This window comes from Macrobrachium nipponense, chromosome 1 (genome assembly GCF_015104395.2).
Source record: "Macrobrachium nipponense isolate FS-2020 chromosome 1, ASM1510439v2, whole genome shotgun sequence".
NCBI lineage: Eukaryota > Metazoa > Arthropoda > Malacostraca > Decapoda > Palaemonidae > Macrobrachium > Macrobrachium nipponense.
The window spans coordinates 192,674,525-192,682,592 of NC_087200.1; positions in this window are offsets into that span (position 1 = coordinate 192,674,525).

The following is an 8,068-nucleotide window of genomic DNA, read 5'->3' on the forward strand; positions in this document are numbered from 1 at the left end:
TCACTTATACATTATTAAGGAGGTTCATTCATCTTGCCAGAAGTGATTTGAGCCTCCTGCGAGTGAACGCTCATGAAGTTAGAGCTGTTTCAACCTCGCTAGCATTCCAAAAGAATTTGGTATCAAGGACATTCTTGATTCCACCTTTTGGAGGAGCAACTCAGTATTCGTCTCCTCTCCTCATTGCGCTCCGTATACGTTATGTAACGTTCGCTTTACTTCGATAAAGCAAGCTGATAAGTTTGACGGCCGGCAAGCTGCTTTGCACAGTCAAACAACTTATGTCTCTGGTCGGCATAAGAAGGGCAATTTAGACGTGAGGAAGCTTTTGGAGGTGCTCGACGTCCTATAAGTAGAGACATTCTCCAGGACGCTCGGCAAGCACCTTGCGGAAGACGAAAAGCCATACGTCTCCTTTAGTGTTCACACTCTTCAGGAGCAGCGTGCGGCTCTCCATGGAGACTCGCATGAGGACGTCCCTTAAAAAATATTCAATGTCATCGCAAAACGCGGTTCGTCATAACATTGAGATGTTGGCAAGGTCGCTCGCCAGGACGCCTCTTGGCGGGCCTTGCATGCATCAAGGCGCTCAACGAGTTCCTCTCTGAAACGTCGTTCAGAAGACTTGGTGTTCTCTGCTCAGACACGCTCGTAGCTAAGCAGGACGTTTTTTGAGGACGCTAAGCAGGACGCTTTTGAGGACGCTCGGCAGGACGCTTTTGAGGACGCTCAGCAGGACGCTTTGCCAGCACGCTTTTGAGGACGCTCAGCAGGACGCTTTTGTGGACATTCGCCAGGACGCTTCGGTGGAAGCTCGGCAGGACGCTTTGCAGAGAAAAAGACTTGTTGAAGGCGTCTTATTTGCTGTTGAGGACATTTCTTTACAGAAATTTTTAAAAGGATTCGGAGTTAGCGGAGAGACATACCCGAATTTTTTCTTCGATCCCTCTTTCTTCTTCATCGATTTCTCTGAGATACTAAACGTTTTGTCATTTAAGTGGGGGACCCCTCATAAATGGGGTAGTTCTCATTGACATAGATTTTAACGTTTTTATCGTTTAAGCGGGATAAACTCATTAACAAATTTCGGAAAAGCTCTCATTCATTGTCAGAGGCTCATCCGGGGAGTAAGAAAAAGACTTGTAGACTAGATCCAGGAACAGTCTTATGTCCAATATCATAAGAACATTGAACGTCTTTTCGATCCTCGGTTCTCTCTTGATGATCTCTATTCGAATATTACTCCCTTTTCTTGGAAAAGAGTCTTGGCAAAGAGTCAAGGAGTTCTTTTAAAAGTCTCGTTCATTAGAACGTGGACAGTCGTTTTCCTTTCTTTCTCTCTTCCTCGTCGAGGAAAGATGTAGTAGAGAATACGATGTTCAAATTACTACAATACTTACGTAGTTTATCTTTGCGTCATTTTGCTAACGCATGGGTCGAGTCATATACGCATATCGTATTTACCTCTGCGGATAGAAGCCAGAAAGAAACTGTGTTCTAATGTATTTATTTGACACTCCTTCAACCTTCCAAGAGTTTTCGGAGTAAGAACAACTCTTCAGGTATTGTTACGACAACACAACTCAGCTTCTGTATTTAGCGAATTCTGTTTCGTTTAAATAGGCCTGCTTGAGAGTTTTCCTTTTGCTCGATAATATCATACCTATTCCTTCGTAAGGGAGAATAGCTGGCCACTCAGGCAGATAGTATTCTGTTCACCACATTGAAAGCTTTCCTTCGAGGAAGACTTCTCCTTCACTCTTTTGATAGAGATCGAAGGTTTGGTCGATCTCCAATCCTTATTTTGTTTTCTTGAAGGGAAAGAATTTAGGATGGAGATCGTTGTTCAGAATACTATAAATATACTACGTATATTAACCTCGCGACATGATTCTACTAAGCAGTTGAATTGTCCGAGGGGTAGGCGCATATCCTAGTTATTCTACGGATTGCGACTTAGACGAGAAGTATTCTAATTGAACTGCAACACCAACTCAGCTTCTGTATTTAGCGAATTTTGTTTCGTTTAAATATGCCTGCTTGGAGTTTTTGTTTTGCTCTCGATAATTTCATACTACCTATCCCTTCGTAAAAGGAGTAGCTGGCAACTCAGGGCACTATAGTGCGAGACGATGATCAAGGCTGCTGTTACTGTGATCTACGCAGTACCTGGCTAGCTCGGGTGCATGGCGCGTTGGTTACGTCCTCTCTCCCTTGCGGGAATGGCTGAATAAACCGTCTCTCTGCCCTACAATCATGGATTTTAGCCTCGGTTGAGGAAATTTCTAGTAATCTTGAATGATCATACCTGCCGTTTACTTAGAAAATTTAACAACAAAGATATCTCTTATACTTGTTAGGTGCGGGTTTACTGCACGGTAACATTCTGTACGAATCTACCGCGGCATAGCACTATAATAATGCTCTCCTGCTTATGCAAAGCGCAGCCTTATTTAGGGAAGGAAGCAGGCTGAGTGAGGAATGGATGAGTTTGCTGGGGGACCATTTCCTCGCTGGAGAAGCTTGTTTTTTTCCCTGAATAAACAATTCAGGGACCTCTACAATTTTCCTCACGAAGAAATTCGAATAACATCAAAGATCTTGTAATTCTAATTTTCTCTCAACGGCTTGAGGATCACCTCGGGTGATAGCGAGAGGGTGCCAGACATCCGAACAGAGCACAGATGTTCTGGCACATTGTCTGAAAGAATTGGAAGTCAAATTGGTCGGCTCTCCAGTTCCTCGAAGGGTGGAGTTTGGATCGAGTGGCCCAAATCATCTCGGATAATTTCTCAGCTCTCTCATAGCTCGAGAAGAGAGAAACTGGTTATGGGCTTGGGCACGGACGTAACGATCCTCAAGAGGTTCGTTAAACTAGTGCACGTCCGTGCGGGTCTTCTCGATCGAAGGCAACAACTACTGACGTCTGAGTAATCCTCACTTAGAAGTATGTCGAAAGTGAGGAGAGACTGAGGGCGTCCTTTATTTCGTTAAGTTTTTTTTTTTCGTAATATTGAAGACGAAGGAGCTTCCTCTTAAGTTGTTCCCTTATTCATGATCCTAGAGGATTAGCTTTAGTCGCCACATGTTGGCCTCTAAGAGGTTGGATTCACAGAGGTCAGGTAATTCAGAGTATTGTCCAAAGACCCTTCCCGAGAGAATCGGTGTAATCTAACATCTTCACTTAGTGAAGTATCTAATATCTCTCCTCTCTGAGTCTGAAGGCGTTCAGACTATCGAGAAGCGATAAGATCTTCAAGATTAATGGCAGTCTCTTGGCCAAGGCAAAGCAGTGCTGACCTATTTCAGTTTTCAATCGGAGGGGGACGTTTCTGGAGATAGTGAAGGGAAATGACTTGTTCCCCTCCACCTCGACCTCTGTGAATTTCGTTATGGTTCTATCTTTCCGTATGAAGTGAGATAAGATAGAAGTCCTAACTATTGTAGAATATGCAAATATGTTGTTGACGGCCTCTAGGCTCAGAGATTCGGTTCTGTCAAGCAACAAAGCTTCACGATCTTTGAGGTCTGTGGAGATCTTGAAATTCTCTGGATCAAAAGGTTCCGGCATGGAACTTAGACGTAGTCTGAGTTTCTGATGCCAAAAGCATTTCGAACCTATCCTTTCTGCGAACTTAATACACGTGACCAGAAAGGCTAATATTCTAACCTCCCTACCCCTAGCCACGTCAAGGAGGGTTATGTGGGTTTTAGCCATCATCAGAGTTTTGGGCTTTAAAGGACATAATGCGGTCTGTCCTCTAAGCCTTCCGTTCTTGATAAGAACGAAAACCTGTCTAACCCTTGACCCGAAGGCTTGGAGACCAAGGGTATGGCACAAATTATTGGGCAAGGGCATTAGAGAGTCCTGTGCCCTGTAGGGTCTCTCAAGTTTTATCTTGATAAAACTATAGAAAGTCAAGGTCAACGGACAATCTGCGGTGTTCCGTAAAAAGACCAGACTAGTTCATGTCCAAGAACACCCTGGCATGATAGCCAAGGAGTTCTTTTAAGAGGTCTCATTCATTATGTTTGCATAAAGATTTGAGATTTTTTCTTAATATCAATGCTCAAGAGGTGAGGGCGCGGCCTCGGAAGCATTTCAACAGAGCATGACACTCAGTACATCCTGGAGGTGCCACGCTTTAGCGAAGCAACTCTGGGTTCGCTTCACACTCCCGACAATCTGCGGTGTTCCGTAAAAAGACCAGACTGGTTCATGTCCAAGAACACCCTGGCATTATAGCCAAGGAGTTCTTTTAAGAGGTCTCATTCATTATGTTTGCATAAAGATTTTGAGATTTTTTTTTTTCTTTAATATGAAATGCTCAAGAGGTGAGGGCGCGGCCTCGGAAGCATTTCAACAGAGCATGACACTCGAACACTCCGGAGTGCCACGCTTTAGCGAAGCAACTCTGTGTTCGCTTCACACTCCCGACGGGATGTGAAGACGACATTTCAGATCCGTAAGTCGCTAGGACCATACATATCCGTAGATATATTATTGGGTGCAGGAAGCAACACGAATCCTATCCTATAGAAAAGGGATAGGTGTGCTTTTAACTTTGAAGGGTTGGTCGCTTGAGGCGCGTTCCTTTTCTTTAGCCTAGAAGTTATGGAACTAACTTTGATAGGTTAGGTCAGGTGGTGGTTTTAGCTTCGGTGCCCTCAGAAGTATGGTTTTTTCAAATATGGTCTAGTCACATTGTGGTCACGCCCCCGTTGACAGATCATCTAGAGCGCACCAGCATTACAGTCTCTACCTCGCTGGCAACTCTAGTAACGCAGAAGCAGACTTTGGTGACAGTAATCACGAAGTCGGCTATGCTAACAGGTCAGGAACCAAGATGTATATCATCTACTTAATTTAGTTTCCCAAAAATCCTATTCTGTCTCTTCCCACCATCCGAAGGTGGGATTCAGATATATATATATGTCAGGTAAGTTTCATGAACAACAAAATGTTATTGTTATAATACATTAAGTTTGTTCATACTTACCTGGCAGATATATATAATTAAAGTGCCCACCCACCTCCCCTCAGGAGACAGTGGCACTGATAAAATATGAATAGAAAATGGGAATAGTTCCTGATATCCGCCTCCCAGCGGCGGGAATGGGTACTACCACCTGGCCGCCCACTGCGTGTGCCGCGAATTTTTAAATTCTGTCGGACTTCAGAAAATACAGCTATATATATATCTGCCAGGTAAGTATGAACAAACTTAATTGTATTATAACAATAACATTTTTCCTAACTATACAAACCTGAGGTCCTTTACATATAGTCCCTCCTCATGCCACCCCTCACTCTGCGTATTTTGCATGGGCCAAAAGCAAAAGTGATTTGTTTACCTCCCAGTGTCGGACAAGCAGTTAACTACCGTTCTCCCCTTGTTCGAAGCTTACGACCGTTCCAGCTGCCGCTAGCTACTTCCTATTGTTAAAGGAGCTCAGGTTTGTATAGTTAGGAAAAATGCAATTTTCGACAAATTGTCATATTAATTGTAGGGTACCTGTCAGTATTAATCGGCATTGAGTATTTGAACTTTTCAGCAAGAATAACAGCAAAATATTTTGATATTTCATCAATTTTTTATACATTTTCTCAGAAACCGTCCCAGTTTATTACTTCACCATATGGAAAACCTTTCTAAACATTTTATATCTCAAAGAAATTCTTCAAAAGCACTGGGAGTATAGAATCAAAGACGTAGTTTATTATACTTTACTTTACTTACTTTATCTTCCCGCCTCCGGCCGATGGCATAAGGCTGATACAGTTCCTCTCCATCAGTCTCTATCCTGAACCATTTCCCTCGCTTCCTCTAGGTTCTGGATTTCTTGTTCAAGATCTCTGACAATTCTGTCTATCCACCTCGCTCTTGGCCTTCCCTGTGGTCTTCTTCCTATTTGTACTGCTCTCAGTGCTCTCCTGGGGTCTCAATTCCCATCCATTATCTCAACATGTCCGAACTATTTCAGCCTTCCCCTCTTCGGCTTGATACTGACTGGCATTTGCCTCATTCTCATCCTGATGTCTTCATTCCTAACAAAATCGTTCCATTTGATGCCAAGTATCCTTTTCAGCAGCTTCATCTCAAAAGCATCCAACCTTCTCTCCTCTGTTCTGGTCAGTGCCCAGGTGGACGAACCATACATCAGGACTGGCAGTACTACTGCATTAAATATTCTCGTCTTAGTTTTCAAGCTGATTTCATGCCTTGACCCCAAGTTTCTTCTCAGAACTTCAAAAGCTCTTGCTGTTCCTAGTTTTCTTCTTTGTATATCCTCAATTTTCCTCCTGTCTGCTGTTACCACACTTCCCAAGTATACAAACTTCTCAACTTGCTTGAGTTCCTGTCCTTTGATTGACATGTTTTCCTTGTTAACCGAACTGTCATCCCTACTCACAACCATGATCTCGCTCTTCATTTTGCTGATGTTCAAGCCAAAATTCAGTGTCTCTGTCTCCATCCTCATTACCATACCTACCAGCACCAGCCACGTATCGGTAACCAATGCAGCATCATCAGCAAAGTCTAAATCCATAACAACTTCTCCACTAATACTAGCTCCTCTGTTTTCATTCTCCATCACTCTTCTCATTATGAGGTTAATATACAGGCAGTTCCCGGAACATCGTCAAAAATCCTAAGAAAACCATATTTTGTTCATGAACCTTACCTGCCAGATATATATATATAGCTGTATTCTCCGAAGTCCGACAGAATTTCAAAACTCCCGGCACACGCAGTGGTCGGCCAGGTGGTAGTACCCATTCCCGCCGCTGGGAGGCGGGCGTCAGGAACCATTCCCATTTTCTGTCGCCGGTGCAGCCAACAAGTGTTTTCTGCACCTCCGTCATTGGATTTTACAACTCTTTTGGTCACTTGAGTATCCCGATTGATTTTTTGGTTATTTGATTTGGATCGGTGGTTAGTCATACGCTAATTGTGGATTGGTTTTGAATTTGGCTTGATTTTTCCTTAAACTTGAGATGTCTGGATCTAGTTCGACTAGCGCCAGAGTATGTGGTGTGGAAGAATGCAAGGTGAGGCTACCGAAATCTTCGGTAGACCCTCATACAGTGTGCGCGAATTGTCGGAAACATGTTTGTGTGTTTGATGATCGCTGCAATGAATGTGAGAGTATGTCTGATTCTGCGTGGAAGGCGTATGAATCATATGTGTCTAAAATAGAAAGAGATAGGGTAAGAAGGAGTGTAACGCCAGTTACACATCCAGTGGAATTTATCCCTCCTAAACCTGTGATGCCTTCGGGCCCTACATTAGTGTCTGTGGAGGGTAATACCCTATCAATGATTCTTGAATCTGGAGGGTAATACCCTATCAATGATTCTTGAATCTTTGCGTAGCCTGGAATCAAAAGTGCAAGCATTAGAAGGTGTTAATAGTGCAGTGGTGTGTAGTGATAATGCTCCGAGTGTTGCGGAAGGGGGGTCGGACAACCGATCTGACGTTCCTTCGGCAAGACCTGGGGGCGCTTCCCAGGCTTCCAAAGTTCGTAAACGGATCTTGAAAGAGTGCTTTTCGTCATCAGAATCGTCCTCCCTGCGCAGCGGTTGGAGCTTTCGGAAGCGATCGCGCCCTTTGAAGAGGACAAAGACGATAGATGCCGCACAGGCGGCCGCCGCCTTTGATTCCTCAGAGGAGGACGCTGCACATCCCTTAGCCCCTTCTGTTTTGCGGTCGTCTCCAGAACAATTCGAAGACTCTCTACCGCAAAAGAGAGCAAAGGTGCAAGGTGTCGCACAGGCGACCGGCACTTTTGGTCTAAGGGAGAAGGACGCTTCACGTCCTTTCTCTTCTTCTGTGTTGCGATCGTCGCCGGAGAGGATGTCTTTTGACGACAATGCTTTTGAGCGCCCTGGTTGCGCTAAGGATAAAGCTTAGGTAAAGAGGTATAGGTCTTCTAATGACGATCGCTAACTCTGTTCTGCTTGTCTACCATCTCTGTTACAAGTTATGAAGGAACAGACAGTAGTTCGAACATATGAACATACATACAAATGACATAGTTTCATACGAACACACAATCAAAATGA